General features: G+C 40.1%; 2 protein-coding genes across 3 annotated transcripts in view; both read left to right on the top strand.

The window, feature by feature from the left end:
- The window catches only part of LOC121857645 (extensin-3-like), a 46,147-nt gene that overhangs the window by 15,140 nt on the left and 22,507 nt on the right, over nt 1-8,500 (top strand). The gene's annotated exons all lie outside the window — the stretch shown is intronic.
- The window catches only part of LOC121857735 (ribosome-binding protein 1-like), a 98,970-nt gene continuing 94,755 nt past the window's right edge, over nt 4,286-8,500 (top strand). The window contains exon 1 of one of the 2 annotated variants that reach the window (XM_042353849.1): nt 4,286-4,390. The gene's annotated coding sequence lies outside the window, so the exon portion shown is untranslated. The remainder of the gene's footprint in view (nt 4,391-8,500) is intronic. The other variant, XM_042353850.1, reaches the window with a different exon arrangement.

Below are 8,500 nucleotides of genomic sequence, written 5' to 3'. Positions count from 1 at the left end.
GACAAGTGGGACAGGTGGGACAGGTGGGACAGATGGGACAGGTGGGGATGCAGGGACGGTGGGGACAGGTGGGACAGATGGGACAGGTGGGACAGATGGGACAGGTGGGACAGGTGGGACAGATGGGACAGGGGACGGGTGGGACGGTGGGACGGTGGTGGGACGGGGACAGATGGGACAGATGGGACAGGTGGGACAGGTGGGACAGGTGGGACAGGTGGGACAGGTGGGATGAGTTGGGGACAGATGGGACAGGTGGGGAGCCAGATGGGACAGGTGGGACAGGGACAGTTGGGACAGGGTGGGACAGTTGGGACAGGTGGACAGATGGGAGATGGGACAGGTGGGACGGTGGACGGTGGGACGGGGTGGGGACAGATGGGACAGGTGGGACAGGGGACGGTGGACGGTGGACGGTGGGACAGATGGGACAGATGGGACAGTTGGGATGAGATGGGACAGGTGGGACAGGTGGGACGGGTGGGACAGATGGACAGTTGGGACAGATGGGACAGGTGGGACAGGTGGGACGGTGGACGGGTGACGGGTGACAGATGGGCAGCAACAGGAGACAGGTGGGACAGATGGGACAGTTTGGACAGGTGAAACAGGTGGGACAGGTGAGACAGGTGTAATTAGGACAGGTGCTTAATGGTACTAAGAGTTCTCGTATTGGTAATTAAGTTCATAGCTAAATGTGTATGATTTTATGTATTAATCAAACTATACAGTAGTTACAGTATGGTGCAACAGTATGGTGTCCTTAGTAACAGTATGGTGTCCTTGGTAACAGTATGGTGTAACAGTATGGTGTCCTTGTTGTGGTTGAATGTGGGTGCGCCAAGTCCGTAGACTTGCTAGTGATAGATTTTTAGTAACAGTATGGTGTCCTTAGTAACAATATGATGTCCTCAGTAACAGTATGGTGTCCTTAGTAACAATATGGTGTCCTTAGTAACAATATGATGTCCTTAGTAACAGTATGATGTCCTTAGTAACAGCAGAATGTCCTTTAAAAAAATCCCTTTAAAATTTTATAAATTTAGGTCTACCTTAAAATTACACTGAAGAACTTCACTACCCAAAACAACATCGGTAAAGCGTCATAACACACCAAGACTGCCTCAATGTTTACCAAATCCACACAAATCAAAAGCGTTCTCGAGCGTGAATCCGGATACGAGTCTCTAATAATAAAAAAAACAATGACCCACTAAGATGGTAATATTTTGTTTTTTACCTTTGGAGAATTATGAAAAAACTAACAATAAAATACAATTTATATAAGAAATATTAAAAGTAAAATAGTTGATAAGATGTTAATTATCACCTGGAAATGATATAGAGATATTAAAATGTTATTAAATTAATCCGCGAAGAGAAAGTGAGAGGAGAGGAAGTTTTACAGGTGTCTTATGATAGTTACCTGATAACGTGATTAGTTAACAATGTCAAACAACAGGTGATGAGAATTGTTTACTTTTGTTTATATAATGTTGTGTGTGTGTGTGTGTCTGTGTGCGTGTGTGTTCCGTGATTCATGTGTAAGAGTATAGACAGACACACAGACAGACAGACAGACAGACAGACAGACAGATTACTTGCATATTTTTAAACACTGTCTCCCTAAACTCTTCATATTAACAACAATATATTAACATCTTTCTTTTAAAAAACAAAAAACACACAGAACTAACATATACATTCCTGTGTTACTTCTCTGATGGAAATTTACCCCCGGGATGGATGTTTTCATTATGGCTTCATACGACCCATGACCCACACCGACCCATACCGACCCACGACCCACACCGACCCACACCGACCCACGACCCACACCGACCCACACCGACCCACACCGAATCACTCTTGTTCATTGATGTAATTTTTTCCCCCAACTTAACAACACAGGTATTCACTGAGACACCTCCTCCCTCACCTATAACAATGACTATAGATATATGAAACACAGGTCTCTCAGTGATGGAAGCTGGTGTATATGAACAAAGAAACACATTTAGTTGTTCGGCTCATCTACAGTGGCACTGGTAAATGAGTTTTGGTTGATGGTTCTACAAAAATGAAATACTGACAGAAAATTCCTAATGGAGTCTTTGTAGATGGGTGTGGGCGTGAATGTGGGCGTGCTGGGGGTGGTAGTATTGAATCTAGTTCGTGCCAATACTGACTGTGTGGACATGTGTAGAGGATAGAGAGTGATAAAATAACAGAAAGAATATTTAATGTGAGAATCTTGTGACAGACCTTATTGTAGTTGCGTTACCAATTAATTAATATAATTTTCTTCATTTAAGCAAATATACGAACATTTGGAAACTTGTCATGATCTTAAATAACGATAAATAGTTACTGATAAAAATTGTCTACCTTTGGATTGTTGAATATTTACCCTGACAGTCATACAGCCGAAAATAGATCCACACAATCGTCATTACATACAGCCTTACTTCATACAGTGTTCCCAGGTAAAATTGTGAGTATACGAGAGTCAGGGTGAGGTCGATGAATCTTTGGTTGACTGTACCTGTAGAAGAATTTGAGTTTATTAGTACCAGTAGTAGTAGTAGTAGTAGTAGTAGTAGTAGTAGTAGTAGTAGTAGTAGTAGTAAGTAGTAGTAGTAGTAGTAGTAGTAGTAGTAGTAGTAGTATTTTAATCTTGATGTAGCTCTCTATCTATATTATTAGGTTAAAATTCATTAAACTACTACACTCAAACATTTCCTTAAAAATTAATCTGAGGGAAAAAGAGGCGAGTTATTCTCAGTTAAAAGTCGTAAGTTAGAATATACGAGTTTTAAGTCAAGTCAGATTATAGTTTCAAGTCACAGGTCAAGAAAATCAGATCTGGAGTCAAGTCAGATTACAGTCGAATCCAAATCATATCTCAGTAATAACTCCAGATCTCTTCATACAGGTGGATATTTAGGACAATTTCTTTAATTAACGAAAGACTCAGTAAAAGTCTACATATTTGACTCATTTTCAAATAATCTCTCCCAATTTAACAAGACAACGAATTAAAGTTTCTAATGATAAACAGAAAACTTCAATAATATAAAGTTTCAAAATTATTAAAACCTAAAATAAATACCAAAAATATCCCATTGCTAAGTGAAGTAAAAATGCATATCAGGTTCCTTGGTCTGTGTGGCGATACTAAGCCAAGAATAACACGGTGTTGTCTTGTTGAATCAGTGAATAACAAACACCTGATGAAGTAAACGAGTGAACAATAAGGTGAAGAACATTAAGAACAATTTGTGTATAATAATGTTGTTTTTGTTTTGGATTTATAAGAAAAAATATATATTGTTTTATGAATGGAAAAATTTTGAGGTTGTTTCCCTCGAGATAAACAAATTAATTTACTGTTTTATATGAGATTATGAACCACAGACGAGGAATATATGATCTAGAGAGTGTTTAACTGTTGGAGCTGTGGTGGAGGGTGACTGTTGGAGCTGTGGTGGTGGGTGGGGCGGGGACATGTAGGCGTGGTTGAGAGCTAAGGGACCCTCCTACCCTATTCTACCAACAATACGTCACAACAACAACATCGTAAACATTTTCTGGGAACCTGGTCATTCTATCATCAATCTTCCGCCACATTATCAACTCCTGATATATCCTCCTCTACCTTCAATCGTGTCCGTAATGGTGTCCTGATATCTGCAATATTTTCTATTATGACGTAATTATGACACAACAGGGCCGTGTGACCACTGGGAACACTATTGTAGTATTGTGATGAGTGTCCCACCGACTGACCAATGGGTGGTACTATCACGGTGACGTCATTATCCATCAGCCAATCGGACTCCGGTTCTGGCTGGTGGGGGCGGTTGTGTTCCGTAACTTAGTGTTCATGGGATCAGGTTTTCCGCTACATTGCACTTGGTAAAATAAATACAAGTTGGCCCCCTTGAATGTGTTACTCTTGACCTGTGTCACAAAACTCGCATTTTACTCTACTTAATTTAATTGGCAACGCACTCAGTTATATTTTACATTATATTACATTTCATGGTTCCTAACGTCCGGTGGGGAGCTGCCGGTAGTGAATTAATTAAATAAGTTTCCAAGTTGCTTAAAGAGAGAGTAATCAGAGTATAAGAGATATAGATAAGGTTATTGAGGCAGAGTGAAGGTGAATCATTGTGGCACGGTGCTAAGTGTAGCGGCACACGTGATGGTGGGTGTGTGCGCGGGGGAGCGGGTCCGCCTTGGTATAAAACTGTGTGTCGTCGGAGCCCGCTGACCCAGCCGCCGCCACGCCCGCGACAGGTTAACACTACCACCACGCCCGCCTGCCCGCCCGCGCTCACCACTACCATCAACGCCACGCCCACCCGTTCACTCACCTGTTAAGGTAGGGCGACTCACACTGCTTATATACTGACTCTACAAGATAAGTGTGTTGCTACCTCTCTTATGTTCTTCACCAGCAACACTGTATTGTACACTTGTGTCTATACCTCACCTAAGATAATATTACTGCTACACCTGGTATATTACAGAGTGTTGCCGCCATCTGTGTTGCTGCTCATATATATCAGGTCCTGTTTAATGAAGAGGCGCTTGTAATGCAGCCAAGTGTTGCTATAACCCGAACACACCACAAGCGACCACACTCACTTCATCTCTTGTTAGTACACACACACACACACACACACACACACACACACACACACACCTTCACCCATGTACTAATCTTACAACTAATTAATTAAAACAAACTACTTCAATATTTGGTTAAGTTTAGGAAAAAATCTGACGTCTTGTGGGAAACATAATTGACAACAGCTTACATCTCTCTTACCAGCCAACACTTCTCTGACCACACGGCCGTTAGTTAACTGTTGTCTCTCACACTAAATATACCGTTAACTGTTGTCACTCACACTAAATATACCGTTAACTGTTGTCACTCACACTACCGTTAACTGTTGTCTCTCACACTAAATATATCGTTTACTGTTGTCTCTCACACTACCGTTAACTGTTGTCTCTCACACTAAATATACCGTTAACTGTTGTCACTCACACTAAATATACCGTTTACTGTTGTCTCACACTACCGCTAACTGTTGTCTCTCACACTAAATATACCGTTTACTGTTGTCTCACACTACCGTTAACTGTTGTCTGTCACACTAAATATACCGTTAACTGTTGTCTCTCACACTAAATATACCGTTAACTGTTGTCACTCACTAAATATACCGTTAACTGTTGTCTCTCACACTAAATATACCGTTAACTGTTGTCACTCACTAAATATACCGTTAACTGTTGTCTCTCACTAAATATACCGTTAACTGTTGTCTCTCACACTAAATATACCGTTAACTGTTGTCACTCACTAAATATACCGTTAACTGTTGTCACTCACTAAATATACCGTTAACTGTTGTCACTCACTAAATATACCGTTAACTGTTGTCTCTCACACTACCGTTTACTGTTGTCTCTCACACTACCGTTTACTGTTGTCTCTCACACTACCGTTTACTGTTGTCTCTCACACTAAATATACCGTTACTGTTGACTCACACTACCGTTAACTGTTGTCTCTCTCACTAAATATACCGTTAACTGTTGTCCTCACTAAATATACCGTTAACCATTGTCTCTCATAAATATACCGTTAACTTGTTGTCACTCTACTAAATATACCGTTAACTGTTGTCTCACACTAAATATACCGTTAACTGTTGTCACTCACTAAATATACCATTAACTGTTGTCTCTCACTAAATATACCGTTAACTGTTGTCTCTCACACTAAATATACCGTTAACTGTTGTCACTCTAAATATACCGTTAACTGTTGTCTCACTAAATATACCCAGATTAACTGTTGTCTCACTAAATATACCGTTAACTGTTGTCTCTCTCACACACTACGTTTACTGTTGTCTCTCCTACCGTTTATATTTGTCTCTCACACCTAAATATACAGTTAACTTCTATTGTCCACTCACTACCGTTAACTGTTGTCTCTCTTTTAATATACCGTTAACTGTTGTCTCTCACACTACCGTTTACTGTTGTCTCTCACACTAAATATACCGTTTACTGTTGTCTCTCACACTACCGTTTCCTGTATACTCACACTACCGTTAACTGTTGTCTCTCACACTAAATATACCGTTAACTGTTGTCACTCACACTAAATATACCGTTAACTGTTGTCACTCACACTACCGTTAACTGTTGTCTCTCACACTAAATATACCGTTAACTGTTGTCACTCACACTAAATATACCGTTAACTGTTGTCACTCACACTACCGTTAACTGTTGTCTCTCACACTAAATATATCATTTACTGTTGTCTCTCACACTACCGTTAACTGTTGTCTCTCACACTAAATATACCGTTAACTGTTGTCACTCACACTAAATATACCGTTTACTGTTGTCTCACACTACCGCTAACTGTTGTCTCTCACACTAAATATACCGTTTACTGTTGTCTCACACTACCGTTAACTGTTGTCTGTCACACTAAATATACCGTTAACTGTTGTCTCTCACACTAAATATACCGTTAACTGTTGTCACTCACTAAATATACCGTTAACTGTTGTCTCTCACACTAAATATACCGTTAACTGTTGTCACTCACTAAATATACCGTTAACTGTTGTCTCTCACTAAATATACCGTTAACTGTTGTCTCTCACACTAAATATACCGTTAACTGTTGTCACTCACTAAATATACCGTTAACTGTTGTCACTCACTAAATATACCGTTAACTGTTGTCACTCACTAAATATACCGTTAACTGTTGTCTCTCACACTACCGTTTACTGTTGTCTCTCACTACGGTGCTTTGTTGTCACTCACTACAAATTAACTGTTGTTACTCACACTAAATATACCGTTAACTATTTGTCTCTCACACTACATTTAAACTGTGTCCTTTCTGGAATTAACTGTTGTGTCTCACACTACAGATTAACTGTTGTCCCGCCTCACACTACCGTTAACTGTTGTCACTCACACCAGATTAACTGTTGTCCTCCTTACCGTTGCCTGTTGTCACTCTACTAATTAACTGTTGTCTCTCCACTACCGTTAACTGTTGTCACTCACACTAAATATACCGTTAACTGTTGTCTCTCCTAAATATACCGTTTACTGTTGTCTCTCCACACTACCGTTAACTTCTTGTCACTCACTACCGTTAACTGTTGTCACTCACTACCGTTAACTGTTGTCACTCACACTAAATATACCGTTAACTGTTGTCTCTCCTTTCTAGTTAACTGTTGTCACTCACACTGCCGTTAACTGTTGTCTCTACTCTAGATTAGCTGTTGTCTCACACTACCGTTAACTATTTGTCCTCCACACTACCGTTAACTGTTGTCACTCTGCAATTAACTGTTGTCACTCACACTACCTGAATTAACTGTTGTCTCTCACACACCGTAACTGTTGTCCTCCACTACCGTTAACTCTTGTCCTCTGCTACCGTTAACTGTTGTCACTCACTACGAGTAACTGTTGTCCTCACGCACGTTAACTGTTGTCACTCACACTACCGTTAACTGTTGTCACTCACACTACCGTTAACTGTCTCTCTCACACTACCGTTAACTGTTGTCACTCACACTACCGTTAACTGTTGTCTCTCACACTACCGTTAACTGTTGTCACTCACACTACCGTTAACTGTTGTCACTCACACTAAATATACAGTTCAGTAACCCGGATACATAGTTCAGTAACACGTATACATAGTACATCACCAGTGTCAACAAGGGCATAAGAGAGTGATAATGGAGACGTTAATACCACTATCACCATTATCAATAATAAGAGTAAATAACATCAGTAATTTGGCTTTCCTTTTACAGAACGCTATATGTAAACGACCGTGTGTGTGTGGGTGTGGGTGTGTGTGTGTGTGTGTGTGTGTGTGTGTGTGTGTGTCTGAAGAATCTACCATATGTAAAAGAATTATTTGTTGTCCGGGTGCCAGACTTTTGACAGACAGACAGACAGAATGGAAGAGGGAGGCAGGGGAATAAGAAGGAGGAAAGAGGGGGGGAGAGAGAGAGGGGGAAAGAAAGGGGGGAGGGAATCTACGTATAATAGGTTAGGTTTGGTTAGGTTAGGTTATACATGAACCTTCATAACGAAACAACTATAACAAAATAAAAAAACCCGAAAAAGTAAAGAAATAAATGATAAAATTAGCGATTTGGTGAACGAAAATAAAAATTACCAAAAATATTTAAAAAAACAAAAATAAAAAAATTATGTTAAGATAATAATTTTTTAGTTAAGGTAAATAGCGTTAATATTAATCCCTGATGAAAGGTTAAATCTCTGTTAGACTACCACGGTTGATTAGCCACGGTGAAAAGGTACTAGCCACGGTGAAAAGTTACTAGCCACAGATGATAATTTAGTTACTCGCCAAGGACGAAAACTTACTAGCCGTTGTCAGAAAGTAACTATC

Source organism: Homarus americanus, unplaced genomic scaffold, assembly GCF_018991925.1.
Source record: "Homarus americanus isolate GMGI-L3 unplaced genomic scaffold, GMGI_Hamer_2.0 scaffold16712, whole genome shotgun sequence".
Classification (NCBI taxonomy): domain Eukaryota; kingdom Metazoa; phylum Arthropoda; class Malacostraca; order Decapoda; family Nephropidae; genus Homarus; species Homarus americanus.
The sequence above is the reverse complement of the archived record's forward strand: the minus strand, read 5'-3'. Positions and strand labels throughout refer to the sequence as shown.